Genomic DNA, 21,151 nt, shown 5'->3' with positions numbered 1-21,151 from the left:
CCGTCATTTGCCGTGACCTCCTGCCCTTCTACCCAGAGACTGTTCCTGTCACTTGTCGTGTCTATCTGCCCGCCTTCCCTGGGAGCCACCCGCTTCCTTACAAGGACTGCCCCTTTGTATAGTAGCTCAGAGGTTCCACCTCTCAGACCCGTTACAGGTACCACAACAAACCTGCCAATATAGGGCTGTCCAACAAAACTCTCAACCCAGGCAAGAGGAGCATTAATCAGAGCGGCAACACAGAGACCAAAGGTAACCCTGAAGGAGCTGCAGAGTTCCCAAGCAGAGACTGGAGTATCTGTCCATACGACAACAATAAGTGGCACACTCCATAGAGGTGGTCTTTGTGGAAGAGTGGTAGAAGATTGGCGGACACACTGTAGTAGAGGCGAGGTGCAGGTGGAAGGAGGCGATTACCCCTGGGACATTTAGTAAGGTAAAATTCACCGCACACTCTTGTGTTGAATGCAATATCTTTTTATTTCAAAATTCAACTGCAGGTAGACATATGCTCAGAGTAAGCAGAGAAAGCTAATTATGAATACGACAAAACGTTTCGACCTGGCCCCGGGTCTTGTTCACAAAGTCACTCTGGAGGATAAGAAATAAGCATACTGTTATAGAACACATATAGAAAATATATACAATATATACAATCAATAGACCCAGAAGTGGAGTCTCAGGTACACCTATGAGTATAGCAGCAAGCATTGTACTGTGCCTGTCACATAATGAGAATAAATCATCAGATGAATGCCTGTATTCCATCTTTAATACAAGCAGTGATCAGGATAACGGAACATAATTCCATGCAATAAAACAATGTAGAAAGTACTGCAATTAAATTACAAAACCAGAGGACAGGATAAATACTCGCATAGGGCCAGAATGGAGCTCCCGATACATAAGGGGTAAGGTAGTTTGTGTGGCTGCTTGAGTAGGTAAAAGATGAGGAATGGGAGGGTAAGTATGAGAAAAAGTGAAAAAAAATGTCTGAGATGGAAAGCAAGCAGGTAGTGAAGAGAATTATACCTTAGTGTGCCGAGATCATCATAATTGAGGGTAAATTTAAGTTCTGGTCTGCCTGCATTAAGTGTTTGCGACAAAAGAATTGAGTGTATCCAATGTGCCAAGTTTTATGCAGAGGATATCATCTATGTATCTAAGCCAACATTTGAAGAATTGCTGAAATAGTGTATTAGAGTACACATGTTGTTCCTCAAATAGGTTCATATATTTGCATAGGCTGGGGCTATATTGGCACCTATTAGCAATTCCGAATGTCTGCAAGTAATAAGTGTCACCGAACAGGAAAAAGGTCTCATGTAGGACAATGAATAGAAGATCTAGGGAGAGTTGAATTGCATCACTGTCCATGTTTGAGGTGGAGAGTAAATGTAAGATTTCTTCTAGGCCTTTGTCAAGTATTATGAAGGTATAAAGGCTGTTTACAGCTTCCTAACATGACAGCGCCTTTATGCATGTGGCACCAAGACAGGGGGCATGTCGTTTGACAACACACCACCTGCCCATATTCTTTAAATAGCTGGCATGTATGACCCCACATTACCATGGCTCACAGATCAGAGGTGCAAGAGCACCCATCAGGACACCATAACTAAGGTAATTCCCATGAGTCATTGCCACTCATATCCAGGAATCTTCTTGGGGTACCTTACGGTCCATTAACTACCTCTTTACTTTCTAGGAGAAATCCCTTTACTTTACCCCCCAGGGACTAACAGCACCTTGGGCAAGCTCTGCACACTAAGGTATTATCCCCTTCACTACCACCTTACTTTCCATCCCAGGCATTTTTTCACTTTTCATTTTTTTCTTTTTTTTAATACTTACCTTCCCATTTCCTGTATTTTACCTACTCAAGCAGCCACACAAATTATCTTCCCCCTCATGTACTAGAAGCCTCATTCTGGCCCTATGCAAGAACTTTTCCTGTCCTCTGGTTTTGGAATTTAATTGCAGTACTTTCTATATTGTTTTATTGCATGGAATTATGTTCAGTTATCCTGATCACTGCTTGCATTAAAGAAGGAATACAAGCATTCATCTGATGATTTATTCCCATTGTGTGACAGGCACAGTACAATGCTTGCTGCTATACTCATAGATGTACTTGAGACTCCACTTCTGGGTCTATTGATTGTATATATTGTATATAAGAGCGACTTTGTGAACAAGGCCCCGGACCCGGTCGAAATGTTTTGTTGCATTCATAATTTGCTTGCTATGCTTACTCTGAGCCTATGTCTACCTGCAGTTGAATTTTGAAATAAAAAGAAATTGCATTCAACACAAGTGTGTGCGGGGAATTTTACCTCACTTTTATGATGAGTGGGCAGAAAAAAGCCTTTTACGTACTGTGACAAAGTCACTGGTAAAGTACTGGAGGGGAGATATGTTTCACTGAAGCTATTAGCTTCAGTGATGTGAGTCCTGGAAGTCTTCTCCAGCATGGTATGTGCTGAGAGGGTTAATCAGCCATTTCTAATGGGCTAGGTTTTTATGCGAACAGCTGTAGAGCGGGTGGGAGGCTGTTAACCATATCTGCACCCAGGGGTGTGGTCTTGGACATAAATAGTCAGCCTGTTGCGTCATGTGGTGTTCTATGTATGGAGAGGCTAGCTCCAAAGAGAGGAGCTTGTGCTTTGTGCTAACCTGGAATGTGTGTTGTTGTTAACTTCGAGTGGCCGGACCCCGGACAATGTAAGGACTGTTCTTTATTTTTTTTTTTTCTTTATTGTTATACCAGAAGGGTCGTGTTTATTTTATGAAATTTACCGTGGTTTATGTTGTTTTAAATAAACCAACAAGAGATTTAGAGAAACAATGTTCCGTATCTATCTCTGAGTGCAGCAGAGCAAGCCTATCTACCACAGTACACACAAAAATTGTAAGACTCGCTTTGCGTTTGCCAAAAGACATGTGGGAGACTCTCCAAATGTATGGAGGAAGGTGATGTGGTCAGATGAGACCAAAATTTACTTTTATGGCAACTGAGTTTAATGCTATGTCTAGCGCCAAACCATCACAGCTCATCACCCCAAGAACACCCTGCCCACTGTGAAATATGGTGGTGGCAGCATCATGCTGTAGGGATGTTTTTCAGCAGCAGGGGCAGGAAAAATGGTCCAAGTTGAGGGGCAGATGGATGGTGCAAAATACATGAGAAAATCCTGTTTCGGTCTGTCAGTGATTTGAGACTGGTACAGAGATTCCCATTTCAACAAGACAATGACACAAAGCATACTGCTAAAACAACACTCAAGTAGTTTAAGGGGAAACATGTAAATGTTTTGGAGTGGCCTAGTCAACCTCAGACCTTAATCCAATTGAGAATTTGTGGTCAGACTTGAAGATTACTGTTCACCAGAGAAAACCATCTAACTTGAAAGAGCTGGAGTAGTTTTGCCTTGAGGAATGGGCAAAAATCCCAGTGCAAAGATGTGGAAAGCTCACAGAGACTTATCCAAACAACTTGAATCTGTAGTTGCCACAAAAGGAGGCTCTACAAAGTACTGACTTTAGGGGGGGTGAATAGTTATGCTCACTGATGTTTTCAGTTATTTTATATTTGTTGTTTGCTTCACAATACAAAGAAAAACAAATGTTCACAGTTTTATGCATGTTCTTTACAGGAACAGATGCAAACCCTCAAAAAAATCTGTGAAATTCCGGCTTGGGAGGTAGCAAAATATGAAAAATGCCAAGGGGGAGGGGGGTGAATACTTTATCAAGTCACTTTATAATTAATGTATGTTGCACAGTGTAAGAAGACATTTTATCAAGTTTACCAAAAAAGCTTGCCCTTACACTAAGTATTAAAAAATGCCCTAACTCCGACCACATGAATTAATCTAGCTCTGAACCTGAGCTGTAATGTGTAACCTATAGGTCACCACTGGGACTCTTGTACACAATGGAACTGAAAGTCTAATACTAGAAAGCAATGTCTTCTCTTTCATTGTATGCAAGAATAGATGCTGAAGAGTAAATCAACTGATTATAGCTTAGCCATGGAACTCGGAGATCTAAGTGCCCTTATATATCAGTAGTATTGCTAGAAAATTAGAGTCTTTATTAGTGTTGAGCCACCCCCGTAGTGTTCGGGTTCGGTTCGGTTCGTCGAACACCGGGATGTTCGAGGAACTGTTCGTCGAACTGTTCGTCGAACACCTTAGAACACCGTCGAACACCGTTAAAACCAATGGCAGGCAAACAAAAACACATAGAAACACATAGAAAACACCTGCAAAGGTGTCCAAAAGCTGACAAACTGCTCAGAAGACACTCTCTTTAAAAAAGCCGGCCGGCAAATTCAGCAGCGGCATACACCGGTACCCGACAATTTAGACAAGAAGGAATAGAGCATCACACATAGATTAGATAGATAGAAACATGTCAGTCACACATATAAGAAGCACAGTGACAGTGTTGGTTACTGCACTTGTCATTTAGTGTAAAGGATTTATTAAAAAAAATATTAGTGTTTTCATGCACCGTCTCTTTAAAAAAGCCGGCCGGCAATTCAGCATCTGTACCCGACAATTTAGAACAGAAAGAATAGAGCTTCACACATAGATTAGATAGATAGAAACATGTCAGTCACATATATAATAAGTACAGTGATAGTGTTGCTTACTGTACTTGTCATTTAGTGTAAAGGATTTATTTAAAAAAATAATAGTGTTTTCATGCACTGTCTCTTTAAAAAAGCCGGCCGGCAATTCAGCAGCGGTACCCGACAATTTAGAACAGAAAGATAGAGCATCACACATAGATTAGATAGATAGAAACATGTCAGTCACATATATATTAAGTACAGTGATAGTGTTGGTTACTGTACTTGTCATTTAGTATTAAAATAAAGGATTTATTATTAAAAAAATTGGCGTGGGGTTCCCCTTAATTTTAGGCTCTAGCGGAGGTTAAGCAGACGGCTGGGGCAGATGTTTGAAGCCTGGGAAGGGGGTAATACCCACGGAGCTTCCAAGGCTACTAATATCAGCCTCCAGCTGAATACATAGCCTTTACTAGCTATTAAAATGGGGGACCCCCCAAAAAAAATGACGTGGGGTCCCCCCTAATTTAATAGCTAGCAAAGGCTAGGCAGACAGCTGGGGGCTGATATTAATAGCCCAGGAAGGGAGCCATGAATATTGGCCCCCTCCCAGGCTAGAAACACCAGCCGTCAGCCGCCCCAGAAATGGCGCATTCATAGGATGCGCCAATTCTGGCACTTAGCCTCGCTCTTCCACGCTGCCCTGGTGCGGAGGCAGGGGGTAATAGGGTTGGGGTTGATGTCAGCTTATAATGCCAGCTGACATCAAGCCCAGGTTAGTAATGGAGAGGCGTCTATAAGACACCCCCATTACTAACCCCATAGTCAAAGTTAAAAAAAACACAAACACCCAGAATAAAGTCCTTTAATTGAAATAAAGACACAATCCTTTATTGTTCTAAATTAAACCATACTTACCATCACGCCCATTCCAGCTGAAGCCAACGATCTCCTGCAATAAAAGAAAAATAATAAAGCAACCTCATCCTTACCTTTCCATGGTTCCCACGACAGCTTCAGCTCTGCTACATCGAGATGACAGGCTGGACCGCAGCAGAACGCTGCCATCCAGCCTGTCATCCCGCAGACACTGAGAAGCGCAGGCTTGCTTGCGCTGCTCAGCGTCTCTCTGTGACGACATCCAGATGAGCCGAGTTCATGTCCAATGAACTCGGCTCACCTCATGCACGTCACTGACAGCGTGGGAAAATTCTCACGCTGAAGCGCTGATTGCAGGAGAATTTTCCCACGCTGTCAGTGACGTACAGGAGGTGAGCTGAGTTCATTGGACATGAGCTCACCTCATGCACATCACTGACAGCGTGGGAGTATTCTCCTGCACTCAGCACTTCAGCGTGAGAATTTTCCCACGCTGTCAGTGACGTGCATGAGGTGAGCCGAGTTCATTGGACATGACCTCGGCTCATCTGGATGCCGTCACAGCGAGACAGTGAGGAGCGCAAGCATGCCTGCGCTTCTCAGTGTCTGCGGGATGACAGACTGGATGGCAGCGTTCTGCTGCGGTCCAGCCAGTCATCTCGATGTAGCAGAGCTGAAGCTGTCGTGGGAACCATGGAAAGGTAAGGATGAGGTTGGTTTATTATTTTTCTTTTATTGCAGGAGATCGTTGGCTTCAGCTGGAATGGGTGTGATGGTAAGTATGGTTTAATTTAGAACAATAAAGAATTGTGTCTTTATTTCAATTAAAGGACTTTATTCTGGGTGTTGTGTTTTTTTTAAATACTTTACTAGAAATTCATGGCGGTCATGTCTAATACTGGCGTGACCCCATGAATTTTGGGCTTGGGGCCAGCTGATAATACCAAGCTGGCCCTAACCCCTTTATTACCCAGTGAGCCACCGCACCAGGGCCCTGGATGAGTTGGGTACAGCGCCAGAAGATGGCGCTTCTATGAACGCGCCATTTTCCGGGGTGGCTGCGGACTGCAATTTGTAGCGGGGGGGGCCCAGAAAGCTTGGGCCTCCCTGCGCTGCAGATTCCAGCCCCCAGCTGCCTAGTTGTACCTGGCTGGACACAAAAATAGGGCGAAGCCCCACGTACTTTTTTTTTAATTATTTCATGAAATTCATGAAATAATTAAGAAAAAAAGGGCTTCCCTATATTGTTGTGTCCGGCCAGGTGCAAATAGGCAGCTGGTGGATGGGGGCAGCCCGTTCCTGCCTGCTGTACCTGGCTGGACACAAATATAGTGCGAAGCCCCACTTCAATTTTTTTTAATTATTTCATGAAATTCATGAAATAATTAAGAAAAAAAGGGCTTCCCTATATTGTTGTGTCCGGCCAGGTACAAATAGGCAGCTGGTGGATGGGGGCAGCCCTTTCCTGCCTGCTGTACCTGGCTGGACACAAATATAGTGCGAAGCCCCACTTCAATTTTTTTAAATTATTTCAGGAAATTCATGAAATAATTTAAAAAAAATTGACGTGGGGCTTCGCACTATATTTGTGTCCAGCCAGGTACAGCAGGCAGGAACGGGCTGCCCCCAACCACCAGCTGCCTATTTGTACCTGGCCGGACACAACAATATAGGGAAGCCCTTTTTTTCTTAATAATTTCATGAAATAATTTAAAGAAAATTGACGTGGGGCTTCGCCCTGTTTTTGTGTCCAGCCAGGTACAACTAGGCAGCTGGGGGCTGGAATCCGCAGCGCAGGGAGGCCCAAGCTTTCTGGGCCACCCCCGCTGCAAATTGCAGTCCGCAGCCACCCCGGAAAATGGCGCGTTCATAGAAGCGCCATCTTCTGGCGCTGTACCCAACTCATCCAGGGCCCTGATGCGGTGGCTCACTGGGTAATAAAGGGGTTAGGGCCAGCTTGGCATTATCAGCTGGCCCTAAGCCCGAAATTCATGGGGTCACGCCAATATTAGACATGACCACCATGAATTTCTAGTAAAGTATTTAAAAAAAACACAACACCCAGAAAAAAGTCCTTTAATTGAAATAAACACACAATTCTTTATTGTTCTAAATTAAACCATACTTACCATCACGCCCATTCCAGCTGAAGCCAACGATCTCCTGCAATAAAAGAAAAATAATAAAGCAACATCATCCTTACCTTTCCATGGTTCCCATGACAGCTTCAGCTCTGCTACATCGAGATGACAGGCTGGACCGCAGCAGAACGCTGCCATCCTGCCTGTCATCCCGCAGACACTGAGAAGCGCAGGCTTTCTTGCGCTCCACAGTGTCTCTCTGTGAGGGCATCCAGATGAGCCGAGTTAATGTCCAATGAACTCGGCTCACCTCATGCACGTCACTGACAGCGTGGGAAAATTCTCCTGCACTCACCGCTTCAGCGTGGGAGAATTCTCACACTGAAGCGCTGAGTGCAGGAGAATTCTCCCACGCTGTCAGTGACGTGCAGGAGGTGAGCTGAGTTCATTGGACATGAGCTCACCTTATGCACGTCACTGACAGCGTGGGAAAATTCTCCTGCACTCAGCGCTTCAGCGGGAGAATTCTCACGCTGAAGCGCTGAGTGCAGGAGAATTCTCCCACGCTGTCAGTGACGTGCAGGAGGTGAGCTGAGTTCATTGGACATGAGCTCACCTTATGCACGTCACTGACAGCGTGGGAGAATTCTCCTGCACTCACCGCTTCAGCGTGAGAATTTTCCCACGCTGTCAGTGACGTGCATGAGGTGAGCCGAGTTCATTGGACATGAACTCGGCTCATCTGGATGTCGTCACAGAGAGACGCTGAGCAGCGCAAGTAAGCCTGCGCTTCTCAGTGTCTGCGGGATGAGAGGCTGGATGGCAGCGTTCTGCTGCGGTCCAGCCTGTCATCTCGATGTAGCAGAGCTGAAGCTGTCGTGGGAACCATGGAAAGGTAAGGATGAGGTTGCTTTATTATTTTTCTTTTATTGCAGGAGATCGTTGGCTTCAGCTGGAATGGGCGTGACGGTAAGTATGGTTTAATTTAGAACAATAAAGGATTGTGTCTTTATTTCAATTAAAGGACTTTATTCTGGGTGTTTGTGTTTTTTTTAACTTTGACTATGGGGTTAGTAATGGGGGTGTCTTATAGACGCCTCTCCATTACTAACCTGGGCTTGATGTCAGCTGGCATTATAAGCTGACATCAACCCCAACCCTATTACCCCCTGCCACCGCACCAGGGCAGCGTGGAAGAGCGAGGCTAAGTGCCAGAATTGGCGCATCCTATGAATGCGCCATTTCTGGGGCGGCTGACGGCTGGTGTTTCTAGCCTGGGAGGGGGCCAATATTCATGGCTCCCTTCCTGGGCTATTAATATCAGCCCCCAGCTGTCTGCCTAGCCTTTGCTAGCTATTAAATTAGGGGGGACCCCACGTCATTTTTTTGGGGGGGTCCCCCATTTTAATAGCTAGTAAAGGCTATGTATTCAGCTGGGGGCTGATATTAGTAGCCTGGGAAGCTCCGTGGGTATTACCCCCTTCCCAGGCTTCAAACATCTGCCCCAGCCGTCTGCTTAACCTCCGCTAGAGCCTAAAATTAAGGGGAACCCCACGCCAATTTTTTTAATAATAAATCCTTTATTTTAATACTAAATGACAAGTACAGTAACCAACACTATCACTGTACTTCATATATATGTGACTGACATGTTTCTATCTATCTAATCTATGTGTGAAGCTCTATTCTGTCTGTTATAAATTGTCGGGTACAGATGCTGAATTGCCGGCCGGCTTTTTTAAAGAGATGGTGCATGAAAACACTATTATTTTTTTTGATAAATCCTTTACGCTAAATGACAAGTACAGTAAGCAACACTGTCACTGTACTTCGTATATATGTGGCTGACATGTTTCTATCTATCTAATCTATGTGTGAAGCTCTATTCTGTCTGTTATAAATTGTCGGGTACAGATGCTGAATTGCCGGCCGGCTTTTTTAAAGAGACGGTGCATGAAAACACTATTATTTTTTTTGATAAATCCTTTACGCTAAATGACAAGTACAGTAAGCAGCACTTTCACTGTACTTCGTATATATGTGGCTGACATGTTTATATCTATCTAATCTATGTGTGAAGCTCTATTCTTTCGGTTCTAAATTGTCGGGTACCGGTGTATGCCGCTGCTGAATTGCCGGCTTTTCATGTTTCACTGTTGGCACTGTTCCCATCGATTTGGGCAATCACTGTAATGCCACAACCACCATGGCTGTGGCATTACAGTGAGTGACAGACAATCCCTGCATGATTGGTGCTCTAAATAGCGCCAGACATGCAGGACAAGCTTTTGGTGCACGAACAGTTATCGAACATAACCTCGAACAGCCGAATTTTTTGCAAATCGTTCGTGTTCGTCGAACAACTCGAACACCGCCCAAAACAGCTCGAATTTGAGATTGGCGAACAGTTCTAGTCGAACACCGCTCATCTCTAGTCTTTATTTGTTTAATTTTTTGGCTCCCCAATCCATTGCTGCTATTCAGCTATGGCTTTCCACCCATTCCACTATGGCTTTTATTTCTTAATTTATCAAACAGACATCATAAGTGCATTCCAACCTTTTAGTCCCAAATCACAATGGCAGACTACACATTTAAATGTAATTAAGCCTAAAGCTACATTTATTCATAAACATAAATATGGCAAATATTGCCGACAGATTCCTGTTTAGTTTCCATCTGTGTAAATTTGCTAAAGAATAAATAGTTATCCAAAATTCTCTGTTACATTTCCAAAATATATGTCTGGGTGTCTGATCATTTAAAATGTTTATAAACTGCAATTTACAAATCAAAAATGCTTTTTAAATCCATAAATAATACATTTCTATTTCTAGTCAGACATTAATAAGGGTTTTACAAGAAGGGGAATGGGATGAAGGTGCAAGAGTGTCTATGCACTAGTGGGCAGCCGACCCAGTGAGCGCTCTGCTATTTCAGCTGAATTTTATCTGAAAAGCTGACCTATCACCCTTCCAGAATAAGTTGTATCATTAGGCCCAGCAGGATGACCTTCTAGAAGGCAGTTTCAGGTAAAAACTAGTATTTCATTGGATACAAAATGCATGTTAAAGCTGTAAAGGATCTAGAGAGTTGACTCCTAATTTCTGTTCCAAGCCCTTGTCTAATCATTTCTCCTCAGAACTAGGAGAACATGAGGAAACACCGGAACCTTCCAAACCAGAAAGCTTGAAAATTATGCTTGCAGCTTGCAGACATGTATGAAGCAGAGGTTTAAACTTTTAAAGTGGATATCCCCCATCTAGGCCACCAGGGGGGTGAACAAAAAAATATCACCCTATACCTATATTCTCACTCATTTGATGGCATTGAAAATTTAGAGCAATAATCGAATTTCCTCTTGTCTGCTTTTCACATTGCCATCTTCAAATATTTCTTGTTTCCATTTTTTATAAACTGGAAATTGCAACACCAGCAATCAAGAGCTTTCCCATAATTCATAGCAACCTGAAAACTCAGCTCTTCATAAAAACTATAACCTATAATGACCTTGCTGCCACTGCAACCTTTACCTTCACATACAATCTGCTTTTTCTCTGCTTGTAGTCACTCAGCCATATTTGTTGTACTTGGCTTATATAATGTACTGTTCTGTGTATGCTATCTACTTATCTATTATTATATATTGTTGCTTATTTTTATACATTATTTAGGGGAGCCATAATGGTTTATGATGGCGTTGTGTGACTGTGTGGTCCAAAAAAAAATCTTATAGATTGTAACCTTGAGAGCAGGGTCCTCACTCCTCCTCTAACTATTGAATTATGCGTTACTTTGTAATGTCTTTATAATCTGTACATGCCCCTGATTAATTGTAAAGTGCTGAGGAATATGTCAGCGCTATAGAAATAAAATTATTCTCCTGAGAATCATTCACTCCTTATAATTCTCTTCATTGTCTCCTCCTCTGGATGACGCTATCCATCATCTCACTCTCCTCTCACTATCGGGACACCCAATCCACGTGGCACTGCTGAGTTTCTAAGACCAAAGGCCTAATCTAGCTTCTGGCTAGGCCCTATCTGCCTTCCTGATAGGAAAATCCCTTTGTCCCTTCATTTTATCCCCTCCCACTCTGGGCTAGTCCCAACCATTAATTCTACCTTTCCCTATCAACTATCTGTGGCTGGGCAGAACACAACTCTATTATAAATAGTGTACATCACTAAATACATTGCACATCAATTTCATTGTAACAATTCACAAATCTCCAAAGGGGAATGTAGGCAAGACCTCCACCTTCTTACACAAGTCTGAGAGTGAATGGCCTGAGAGAGACGACAGAGTGTTCCCTTTCTGTATAAGACCTTTTCTGTATGTTGTCTTCCCCATGCTACACATTGAGAAGGAAATCTGTCTCTTTATCAGCTGCATCAGCTAACCTTTGTACATAATTTCCACAACGCTGGAACTTGTTGTGACTTTATTTTCTTTTTCCTATTTTAGTAGTAAGATGCTACTTGGATAGCGTTTCAATAGAAATCCCCTGTTATATTCACCACCCAGTGTGTAAACAAATCCTATATGTATGTTTAAGGAAATGAAAGGAAAAGGAGCCAAGAGGCAAAAGGACGTGTATGTTATTTCCTACAGGAATTAAATGATGTCATATGGATAAAGACTGTGGTTTATACACTTCCTACTGTTTCCTTCATCTCTTGAGGAAAAGCACTAGGAATTCAAACTCCTGTTTTCAATGAAAACTTATATGAAAGAGGCACTTTAGAAATTAATTTAAGATGTTGCATGACATTAGCACAATGCACCATGTGAATGTGACCTTACTTTTCTAAAGTTGTATTAACTTAACTTCCTACTGCTATTATTTTAAGCTGCTTAACCAAAAAGAAAAACATTAATTCAATATGGAAGTTTAATGTAAGACATATTATGAGGGATTGTAACATTTTAACTTTCTACTATCTGTATATATACTTATAGATATAAACCTACAAAGAAATATGGTGAACATAGAACCAATATTTCATTTAAAGAATATATATCTTTATTTGGTAGAAAAACAAACAATTAAAAAAAATATACAAAGTGAGTCATCCAATGGATGGAACCACAAAACAACAAAAGGGAAGTATAAAGTGCACGCAACGTACTTCGAGCCAAAGTAATAAACAGATACAAGTAAGACAATATAGTTAAATATCTCTAAATAGAATAACTATAATGTTAAAGGGCCAGTAAACACAATCATCAGGATACCTATAGAAACATGATCAAGGTACATAGAACACTGACTAATCATATGCAAAATAGTTGAAAGTCAAATTTATGTTTGAGGTAGCCAAGATGGTTGTCTATAAAATGATGGTAGTCTCACATTTGAAAAGTAGTGGATGGTGAGATATGGAGCCTGAAATTCATAAGTTCAAAACATTGTGTTATCCTTTTGCTCGTCAGTGTATATATTTACCTTCAGCTGATGTGGTACCAAGCCCTGACACATTTTCGGTGGTGTGCTTTGTCCAGGGATCTGTAGATATAGATGGAAATCTGCAGAGATAGATAGACAGACAGATAGATAGATAGATAGATAGATAGATAGATAGATAGATAGATAGATAGATAGATAGATACCTAATTCTGACCTCAGGTCCTCTGGTTAGGATGTCACAGGGCCTAAGAAACCTCATAGGTGCCCAGATGTCAGGCCGAGGATGCCAACCACAGAAGCAAAGTCCAACTGCAACAAAGGATTGGACCAGAGGTAAAAACTGGGTGCAGCAAATATTTTTGCTAATCTTTAATAGATAGACAGATCGGGTCAGCTGCAAGAAAACAAAGAGCACATGCTACTAATCTATATAACTGGATACAAGATTATGTATATGACAGCGCAATGTGCATCAAGCCTAAACGGCAGTGCACAAAAGCCATATGGCTCTCTAGTACAGGGCCGCACAAGTGCTGTATGTACAGAAATACTGCTTGTAGAGGAGAATACATTCTTAAATACAGTCTAATATAGCTTGACTTCTACTTTTTGTTGGTTATGCCTCCATATGAAATCTGACCATTACAGAGGTATAGTATAGTCTACATGTCTACATGCGCCTCCAGGGTTGCCACTAGGAATTTCAGTTCCCCATACTGTCAAAATTTTCAGGCCCCCCTGAGACTCCGCCCAGGCTCCACCGCAGCTCTGCCTCCATCCCTCAAACCTTCCACAGTCCCACCGACCAATCTTGGAAAAACTGCACTTCTGTACCACGTCCTCACCAATCACACATTAACAGTTTCCATCGAACACCATATCACATACATAGCCAGCAGCTTTTATTTTGGCCAAAAGATTTCTTAAGCCACTACCAGGACACGGTAGACTATTCTGGTCAGATCCTAGTCTACTCTAACCTATTAAACATTTCTTATAATACCAAATACTCTTTTTAAGTATATTTTTCTTTAAGGGAATGTGTGACATAAATGTTTTAAAAATTACCAATAATACCACGGACAAGGGACAAATACCATGACACCATTACCAGACCACATATTACCTCCACATAGTGACAGAATAATACCACATACAAGGAATACCGCCACACCATGACCAGACCACATAATACCACAGCATACTGACCGAATAACACCACATACAAGGAACAAATACTGCCACACCATAGCCAGACCATATACAGTGCCTACAAGTAGTATTCAACCCCCTGCAGATTTAGCTGGTTGACACTTGCGGAATTAACTTGGCATTGTGACATTTGTACTGTAGATCAGCCTGGAAGTGGGAAATGCACAGCAGCAAATATTGTGTTTTTTTATTTATTTATTTTTTTTTTAAAACGTAAAAAGTTCATTCAGAGTGTCATTTATTATTCAACCCCTCAAACCACAAGAATTCTGTTTGGTCCCCCTAAAGTATTAAGAAGTAGTTCAGGCACCAAGAATAATGAGCTTCACATGTGTGGATTAAAGATCTCTTTTGCCAGCCTTTTCTGACTATTTAAGACCCTCCCCAAACTTGTGAACAGCACTCAGACATGGTCAACATGGGAAAGACAAAGGAGCATTCCAAGGCCATCAGAGACAAGATCGTGGAGGGTCACAAGGTTGGCAAGGGGTACAAAACCCTTTCCAAGGAGTTGGGCCTACCTGTCTCCACTGTTGGGAGCATCATCTGTAAGTGGAAGGCTTATGGAACTACTGTTAGCCTTCCACGGCCTGGACAGCCTTTGAAAGTGTCCTCCCGTGCCGAGGCCAGGCTTGTCCGAAGAGTCAAGGCTAACCCAAGGACAACAAGGAAGGAGCTCTGGGAAGATCTCATGGCAGTGGGGACATTGGTTTCAGTCAATACCATAAGTAACGTACTCCACCGCAATGGTCTCCGTTCCAGACGAGCCCGTAAGGTACCTTTACTTTCAAAGCGTCATGTCAAGGCTCGTCTACAGTTTGCTCATGATCACTTGGAGGACTCTGAGACAGACTGGTTCAAGGTTCTATGGTCTGATGAGATCAAGATCGAGATCTTTGGTGCCAACGACACACGTGACGTTTGGAGACTGGATGGCACTGCATACGACCCCAAGAATACCATCCCTACAGTCAAGCATGGTGGTGGCAGCATCATGCTGTGGGGCTGTTTCTCAGCCAAGGGGCCTGGCCATCTGGTCCGCATCCATGGGAAGATGGATAGCACGGCCTACCTGGAGATTTTGGCCAAGAACCTCCGCTCCTCCATCAAGGATCTTAAGATGGGTTGTAATTTCATCTTCCAACAAGACAACGACCCAAAGCACACAGCCAAGAAAACCAAGGCCTGGTTCAAGAGGGATAAAGTCAAGGTGTTGGAGTGGCCTAGTCAGTCTCCTGACCTTAACCCAATTGAAAACTTGTGGAAGGAGCTCAAGAATAAAGTCCACATGAGACACCCAAAGAACCTAGATAACTTGGAGAAGATCTGCATGGAGGAGTGGGCCAAGATAACTCCACAGACCTGTGCCGGCCTGATCAGGTCTTATAAAAGACGATTATTAGCTGTAATTGCAAACAAGGGTTATTCCACAAAATATTAAACATAGGGGTTGTATAATAATTGACTCACACTTTAATGTTTAAAATTTATTAAAATTCAACTGAGCAACATAACTTTTTGGTTTGTAAGATTTATGCTTCTGTTCATAAATCCTACTCTCGTTTGCAGTTTGAAGGCTCTAACTTATTTGCATCTTATCAAACCAGCTAAATCTGCAGGGGGTTGAATACTACTTGTAGGCACTGTATTATCACCACAGAGTGACTGAATAATGTCACATACAAGGAACAAATACCGCCACACCATGGCCGGACCACATATTACCATGACATTGTGCCTGACTACTACAGTACTGATCGTTAATAAAAAAAACCACAATACTAATATTACCATAAGGGCCATTATACACACGAGCTCTGCACATAATACACAGTGTATAGTGTCAGTGTACAGGTAATACAATGATCACCAGTGACATTATACACAGGTGCTCTGTATATAGTGTCAGTGTACAGGTAATACAATGATCACCAGTGACATTATACACAGGAGCCCTGTGTATAGTATGTAGGGTATAGTGTCAGTGTACAGGTAATGCAGGGATCACCAGTGACATTATACACAGGTGCTCTGTATATAGTGTCAGTGTACAGGTAATACAATGATCACCAGTGACATTATACACAGGAGCCCTGTGTATAGTATCTAGTGTATAGTGTCAGTGTACAGGTAACACACTGACTCACCAGTGACGTCTCTAGATGAAATCCTTCATCTGCGCTTTTCTTGTGCATCAAACACGGATCACCACCACTTCTTCCATCTAGGACACGTCTGCAGAAAATAACACACAGTTACCAGAGCACATTCCCCACTTTTTCCCTAACTTCTACACTACACCAGATAAGAAAAAAAGTGACATAGTGTCGCTCTGCACAGTAACAAGAACCCCCTACCCACTGAAAACAGTATCCTCAAAAATAAAATACACCACAGCAATAATAATATCCCTTAAATAGCCCCTACAGTAATAATGTCCCACATCCTGACCCATGTGACTTAATCCTGTCCTCATTTCAGGTCTCCGCTCTCCCCCCATGTGTCCACTGTGCACCCCATGTCTCCGCTCTGCACCCCATGTCGCAGTTCACACCCACCATGTCTCAGCTCACACCCGCCATGTCTCAGCTCACACCCCCCATGTCTCAGCTCACCCTCCATGTCTCAATTCCCACCCCCATGTCTCAGGTCACACCCCCCATAGCTCAGCTCACACCCCATATCTCAGCTCACACACCCCCATGTCTCAGCTCACACCCGCCATGTCTCAGCTCACACCCCATGTCTCAGCTCACACCCCCATTTCTCATCTCACCCCCATGTCTCATCTCACCCCCATGTCTCATCTCACCTTCCATGTTTCAGCTCACCCCCGTGTCTCAGTTCACATCCACCATGTCTCAGCTCACACCCACCATGTCTCAGCTCACACCCCCCATGTCTCAGCTCACACCCCCCATGTCTCAGCTCACCCTCCTTGTCTTAGATCCCACCCCCATATCTCAGCTCACACCCCGCATATCTCAGCTCACCTCCGCCTTTAATCAGCTCACCCCCCATGTCTCAACTCACCCCCCATGTCTCAGCTTACACCCTCCATGTCTCAGCTCACCCCCATGTCTCAGCTCACACACCATGTCTCAGTTCACACCCCCCATGAATCAGCTCACCCCCCATGTCTCAGCTCACCCCCCCATGTCTCAGCTCACCCCCCATGTCTCAGCTCACACCCCATGTCTCAGCTCACACCCCCCCATGTCTCAGCTCAAACCCCCCCATGTCTCAGCTCACACCCCCTATGTGTCAGCTCACCCCCCATGTCTCTGCTCACCCCCCATGTCTCAGCTAACACCCCCATGTCATAGCTCTGCACCCCATGTCTAAAAAAAAAACACATTCCTCCTTGCCTTGCTGCTGCTCCAGCGACGATGCTCCTTCCTCCCGATGTGAAGAGCAGACGCCAGCCAGTCACAGGCCGGAACTGACATCACACGCCAGCAACGTGTGCGTGACGTCAGCTGCCGGCCTGTGATTGGCTGACGGCCGTTAACTATTGCCGCGCGGGAAGACACCTGCATGGCAATAGCTTTAAAGTGAACCTGCATCCGAGCAAGGATGCAAGTTCAATTCCCTGGGGCCCGGTGAGCAGTTGGGGGGCCCCCGCGGCCACCGGGTCCCCATTCGGGCTCCTCTGCTCACCGGGCTCCATATGCCAGTAAGGGCAGTAATGCTCTGATGGCGACCCTGTGTGCCTCTATGCCAGCCCTTTCATTGCATAAAAAAACAGAAACAAAATATGATCACATGCATGAGACCTTAGTCTCGTTTCCTATGATGAAGATAGTCTAAGTCCATCTCTCGTTAACTGCTACAGTGAAGCCTATTTGAATTGATCATCAAAAAATTGCATTTGAAAACAACCTTCTGCGGGATTGATCTTCACAAAAAACATGACAGGTATGCAAAATATATGGTGGTACTAAAAATCAATCACAAGCAATCTGATCTAGATAGGAGGCCTTCTCAATGAGGTGGTCTTTGGGATAAAGTTACTGTGTTTTATTTAGATAGCGCCAGTCAATTGAATGTCTTCTTGAAATGAATGAGAAGCTGTTAGTAAGACTCAGTTTTCATTTTTTAAAGCACACCAAGTGAAACATATGTAGAATTGGCTTGGGGTTTAATTAATAATTTAGAAGTTAAAATAAGCCTCCAGTCAAAAAAACCCTTCACAAAGCTCACTTTAGAAAAGCCAGTAGGATTTCTGTGCAGTCTGATCTGTATATCCATACCCATGTTACCTTGGTACTGATGGCAAGGAACTGGCATTTACATTAGTGTCTTACTGCATCCAGTTATGAACAAGAAGCAAAAAAGGAATATGTACTAGACTAGTGGAATGACAATAACAGAAAGTGACATTATATTATTATCATGATAAACTGCCTTCGAATGACAGCGCAGTACAAACAGTCTAAAAATGCCATTGTCAACGGATCATGACAAGTCATTGAAAGTATGCTGCACATGTCTAAATTCTGACAAGGTTCCTTTCCAACTGCCATCACTTTAATGTGTCATAGGTTGGGGGCTTCTATTCATCCTAAAAATCTAGATGACAGATTTATCTGTATTTTTTTTAAACCGAAAGCCTGTCTAATATAACACAGCAACCGAATAAATTAAATATGTGCAAATATCTTCTTAAAAATGCTGCACAGCAAAAATCCTGAGAGATTTCATCTTGAATGTGTTCACCTACATACTGTATTAATTCTGGGTTAATTGCTTTATTAGCTAATCCTTGACGAAATACTTTCTACCAATTATGGTGGTGACAATTGTTCTATTTTATCAAAATGAATGGGGGATGCGCAGAAACACCTCTGCTACTATATCTCTGAAAAGTCATTCTCTCATGTCATTTTGCTTATGTTCTCATTGACCTGGGCATTACTTTTATATAGCTTCCCATTGCTGGGTGTCCGCAGTAGAGCCCCGATCCCGCTCGGCCCTTAGTCACATTGTTTTAATACTACAGGTTAGGCCCATCCCGATTGGGTACACCTTGGCACTGGTGGGATGGCTTTTATGCTTTTTTTAATCAAAAACTGTGTTTTCTAAGTACCCTTTGTTATTAATATCCACTATTGCTTTTTATTTACTTATAGCAGGGTATATGTTCATTTGTTTCTATCTTGGGTTTTGTCTGTTTAATGGCCAGTGTGAACATGCTCCTACATGTTGCATGTATACCAACTTATACTCCAGTTCATCTCTTTTGGTTTTGGATACAATTCTATGTAGACAGAATGAGGGAGGAGCTAGAGGCAAAGCTCCATCTTCCTCCTCTCCCGTCTGTCTAGATAGAATTTTATCAGTAACTGCTGCCATCTCCTATCTCAGTAATGACAAAGTCTGTCTTTGCTGAATACAGATTTTACCTCAGAATTGAGAATTTTGACAATGCCTGACCAATTCTGACAGAAAAAGAAGCAGATTTCTCTGATAAGATATAGTACAAAGTTTCTTATTTTCAAGTATACTGTTCATTTATGAAATTAAATTAAAACGAGGGTTACTCTTTAAATACCACCTTCATTAACAGTAAAAAATAAACAGCACTCAGGACACATCGATAGCATCCAAATGCTATTCGTTCATTGACCTTTTCACTTGAACGTCTTTTCCAGGCAGTCAAAAAAAAAAGAAAATTCTGACATGTAAACATGTTCATAGACTATCATCATCTGTTCATTTCACACCGATTTTACAGACAAATGCCCCGCTTAATCATGACTGGTCTTGTTAAGGGGGCATGGCGAAGTCAGGTGCTCTTAATGAATCATGTATGGGGCACAGTTAGCATGTGGAAGAAGGTGCTCTGGTCAGAGGAGACCAAAGTAGATTTTTTTTGGCTAAATGCAAAGCACGACGTGTGGTGGAAAACTAGCACTGCACATCACCCTGAAAACACTATCACCACCATCAAACATGGTGATTTCAGCATCATGGTGTGGGGATGCTTTTCTTCAGTAAGGACAGGGAAGCTGATCACAGTTGATGGAAAGATGGATGGGGCTAAATACCGGGCAATCCTGGAGGAAAACTTGCTAGAGGCTGCAAAAGACTTCATATTTGGGCATAGGTTCAACTTCCAGCAAGATAATGACTCTAAACATACTGCCAGACCTACAATGGAATGGTTTAGATCAAAGGATATTCATGTGTTTGAATAGCCCAGTCACAGACCAGACCTAAATTGCATTGAGAATCTGGTGGCAAGACTTGAATATTACTTCTAATATGAGGCTACAATCATATTGTCTATCTCATACATAAATTTGACTTGCAACTATTGTGCATATGATTAGTTATGTAGAGTATTGTCATATTACTGCATTGTTACTGTTTTGCTCGTAAAAATTTAAATTTAAATTTTTATTATTTTGTTAGTATTTTGTACATCCACCTTTGCTTTTTAACACTGCCTGAATCCTTCTGGACATGCTTTCGATCAGATTCAAGCATGTCTCGATCGAAATCTGATGGCAGGTCTCTTCTACACATTACAAAGTTGGTGCATATTGGTCGACTCACTTGGGCATGTATACAACTTTTTCTTCAACACTGCCCGCAAGTATTCGATTGGGTTGACTTCATTGTCATTGAACCATTTTGTCGCCAGTCTCGACATAAGCTCCTGGTTGTAACTCATCTTGTAGGATACTCACATATAGCTCAGCATTGAAACCACCATTAATCCTGGTCAATTATCCAAAGCCTTTGGCTGTAAAGCAACCCCATATCAACCCCACACCAAACTTGACACTTCCATTAATTTCTCGATCTGTTAGCCCCTTTTCCCCTTGTTTCTTCCAGACCCATTTGCACCCACCAGAGCCTAGTGTTTTGACTTTCATCTCATTGCTCCAAATCACCCATTTCCAAACTTCTACTGTCCATGTTTCGTACTTTTTTGTAAACTTGAGCCAATGCTTCTTATGACGATATTGAAGGCTTCTTCAC

This window comes from Phyllobates terribilis, unplaced genomic scaffold (genome assembly GCF_046119375.1).
Source record: "Phyllobates terribilis strain yellow unplaced genomic scaffold, ASM4611937v1 Scaffold_11__3_contigs__length_659146591, whole genome shotgun sequence".
In the NCBI taxonomy this organism is placed as follows: Eukaryota; Metazoa; Chordata; class Amphibia; order Anura; family Dendrobatidae; genus Phyllobates; species Phyllobates terribilis.
This window is presented reverse-complemented; position numbering follows the sequence as displayed.